The following is a 3,987-nucleotide window of genomic DNA, read 5'->3' as shown; positions in this document are numbered from 1 at the left end:
TGATTAGATAATATTGAATTACATATAGTACTATGTTGTGTTTGGTGTAATATTGGATTGTACTATAAATAATCGTGTCTTATATTATAATATTACAATTTACAAGTTGTTGTTGTTATTATAAACTAAAATTTTGTATTATTAATTATACAAATCAACCTTAATGATATTAATGAAATATAAATCAGAATTTAAATAATTTATGATATTTTTATTATTTTTATTCAATAATCTATTATTTTATAAAAAAAATAGATTTTTGAATATAAATTTAATAATTAATTTATAATGTAAATTTGAAATTATAAAAATATTTAATAATTAAATAAATTAAAATATAATTTTAATTTAATGTGAAATTAATAATGATTTTTAGTATAATTTATTATTTGCATTATTAAAATCAATATTTTTTATTACATTTATCACATATTACTATAATTTTAATATTTATAAATTATTATGTTTAATTGAGTTATCAATATAATCCAATACTAACTAATCCCATAGCGCCCCTGGGATAATTTCCTTTACAAAATTGAGATTAGCTTGTGGATCCAGGATAATTAAATCCTAATAGTGTGTTTGCTTGACAAAATATAATTTGGAAATGTGAATAAAATGTGTGGATCCCACATAATTTGAGAATAAGAAATGAGAATCTGATTCACATGGGGGGTTGGGATTGAGATTTCCATTCCCTGAACTGACTTTTGTATTCCTCTAATTTTTTCATATTTCTCGAATTATACTCGTTCAAATCACAATTAATTTTATTATTTTAAATGTCATTATTATTATTATTATTATTATTATTATTATTATTAAATTTTATTAACTTTATTATTATTATTATTATTAATTATTGTTATTATTATTTTTATTAATATTATCATTATTAACATTTATTATTATTAATTTTATTTTTAATTAGTATCATTTTTATTATAATATTTATACATGTATCTAGTTAATGAAAATTACATTATTTAATACTATGGGTATTTTGATAAATTAATTTTCATTTTCATTCCTCGTTCCCATTTATTTTGCCGAGTAAACACATCAATGACATTTCAACACATTCTCATTTTCATTTATTTTTGCCAAGTAAACATTGAAATCTCATTATTATTCCAGTTCATTCCTATTTCGAGCCGGTTCCCATTCTACCACATTCTCATTCCATGAAGTAAACGCACCATAATACTCTTGAAAGCTCAAAACATGAGACTAGGATAAATTTTAAAAAAAAGAGTCCAATTCCCACTTTTAATCCTCCAACCAAACACACCCTTTAGTGTTTTCGCTTGAGGCTTTAATGAAGAGTCGGCCTAACATTGCCGTTAAAAAATTTATATAACTAGCAGCATTTGGTGTTACCCAACCTGAATTGGATGCATGCGTATGTTTACATGTATTATTTGCTTCAAACAATATCCCCACTCTATTAACTAGTCTTTTATTGAAACAGAACCTCCTTCAAAACACATAGAAGAGCACCGGCTTGAATTTCTTCAATTTGCTTTAACTATATTTTAATACGCAAGGCATAATTTCAACTTGCATTTCCAGTGCACTCTGTTGTTGTAGTTTACTTCGATTTTGCATTTTTCTACTTCATGAATAATTTAAAATCGTGATTTAAACCACTCATCTCTTTGCATCAAGCTGTCTAAGTGTTTGGGTGCATTTACAGTTTGATTTTGTTTGGAAATGGAATAATGCATCTACACATGAAATGCCTATAATATATATTTTTTTCATGTGATTAGGTAGTAGTTACTTCAGCTCAATTATTTTCTTTTATTGAAATCTTCATTTTTTTTTATTGTGCTTAAAATTCTTATCTTTTTCGCTCCAGTGTTATACAGACAAGTGCAGTATGGAAGTTATTTGATTCCGGGACATTTTTGGATGCTTAAGGTTATATAAATGTTTAACATGTGAGCATTAATAGAAGATGTTAATGTCAATTCTTTTTACTTAAAATATTTTGCTCGTGGTAAGCTTCTTTGATAAAAAAAATAGTAAAATGCTTGTTAAACTTTTTTTTTTTAATTTTTCATGGTGCTATAATTCAGGTCTGCATATAAAGGATTTGCAGATGCAACGTTTAAGGGCATGGTGAACAAATGAAGAGGAAAGAATAAAAGAGTGGTGGTGATCGGAGGAGGGATTAATTGCTGGCCTCTCACTACTAAGACTCTACAAGTGATTTACTGCTAGAATTTTAGCGGACTTTGGTTTTTGGTACAAGAATTTTGCTGCCGGTGGTTACTTATATTAGGATATTTTGGAAAATATAGTGTTGAAACAGTTATGAATACTTTAATGATATAGTTTGGATCGTTAGATGAATATTGTAGTTTGAATACATATAAATTTCATTTTCTTATTTATTGGATTTTCTTTATTATATGTATTATATTTTATATTTGTTTTAGAACAACAAATTTTATTTATAAAATCAAATTTGAACAATTTGAGAATTTGTATCGTTATAAATATATTAATTCATAATAAATAAATATTAATAAAACAATAGTAATAATATTTTGAGATAAATTTTCATCGAAAAATATTAATTTTCGCATATGTGAAAATTTAAATAATACTGATTTCCTATTAAACAGTGTGAGTGTGACATATATATAACTATTAAAAACTATCATAAATTCATAACAAGAAAAATTTTATTATAAATGAGGGATATTGACATTAACGACAAATAGATTGTCTGTCATATACCCCTTTTATAACAATTATTTCTCATCATCTATTGTTTGTTTTCATAATGGTGAAAAATGGAAATAAGAAATGAGAACTTGAATCTATTGGCAAGAGAATTGAAGTAGGGTGGGAATCATGTTCTTATTTCTTGAAACTCAATATTTTATCCCCTACCCACAATTTCATAATTCTAGTTTTATCTCCAATTAAAAATTTTATTATTTTATTATTTTATTATCATCATTATTATCATTATTCTTGTTATCGTTGCTAATAATAATGATATTAAAAATAGTGAAAATAATAAGGATAATGAAAATACTACTAATAATAATAACAACAACTATAACTACGATGAGGAAGATGATGATGATGATGATATTATTATTATTATTATTATTATTATTATTATTATTATTATTATTACTAAACATAAAGTTTTGAATAATAATAATCATAATAATTATAACAAAATAATAATAAAAATGACATTGATTAACTGGGGATATTTAGTAACTTGAAATAATCTATTCTAATTATAAGACAAAGCGAACACGTTTATACAAATACATTCATTTCGATTTTGATTTTAGAATTCAAATAAATAGTTTATTGTGATCTCTGTTCCTCACTCACATTTCAATCCATCCTAATTTTTGCTTATTCTAATTACTCATTGGTAAACCCCGCCGTTAATACTCAATAGCATCGGGTCGATTACTTACTCATTTCTAATTTCGTGCCGAATTGCCTGGGGTAACGATCAAAACAGATGGCTGGATGGCACGTGTTAGCTAGCTGATTTTCGTGTTCACACATGATGGGAGCCTAAGGACTAAGCATTTAATGATGCTTAACAATGAAGTAACCATTAATTCGACTTCTATCCATTGAATACATTTTATGGATTTAGTTGAGCGAAGGTGAATATGTTCTGCATTTTATGTAGGGATGACAATGAGATAGATATGAGTTGGATCTATTATGTTTTAGATTTAAATTCATAATAAAAATTAAGATTCATATCTGATCTAGATCCATCATGAATTCATATTTTTCACTTCATATCCAGATCTAAAAAAGAAATAAATATATATATCTTATCTAAATCTGAAAAAAATTAAAATTTAAATCTGTTCTAGATCTGTCATGAATTCTAAAACTCAAAAATAAAAAAGTAATAATTTTTTAGAATGAAAATTGAAGGCTAAAATGTATTGATAATAAATAAATTATATAATTTCTCAAAAGACG

This window comes from Citrus clementina, unplaced genomic scaffold (assembly GCF_000493195.1).
Source record: "Citrus clementina cultivar Clemenules unplaced genomic scaffold, Citrus_clementina_v1.0 scaffold_9, whole genome shotgun sequence".
Lineage (NCBI taxonomy): Eukaryota > Viridiplantae > Streptophyta > Magnoliopsida > Sapindales > Rutaceae > Citrus > Citrus x clementina.
Note: the sequence above shows the minus strand (reverse complement) of the source record.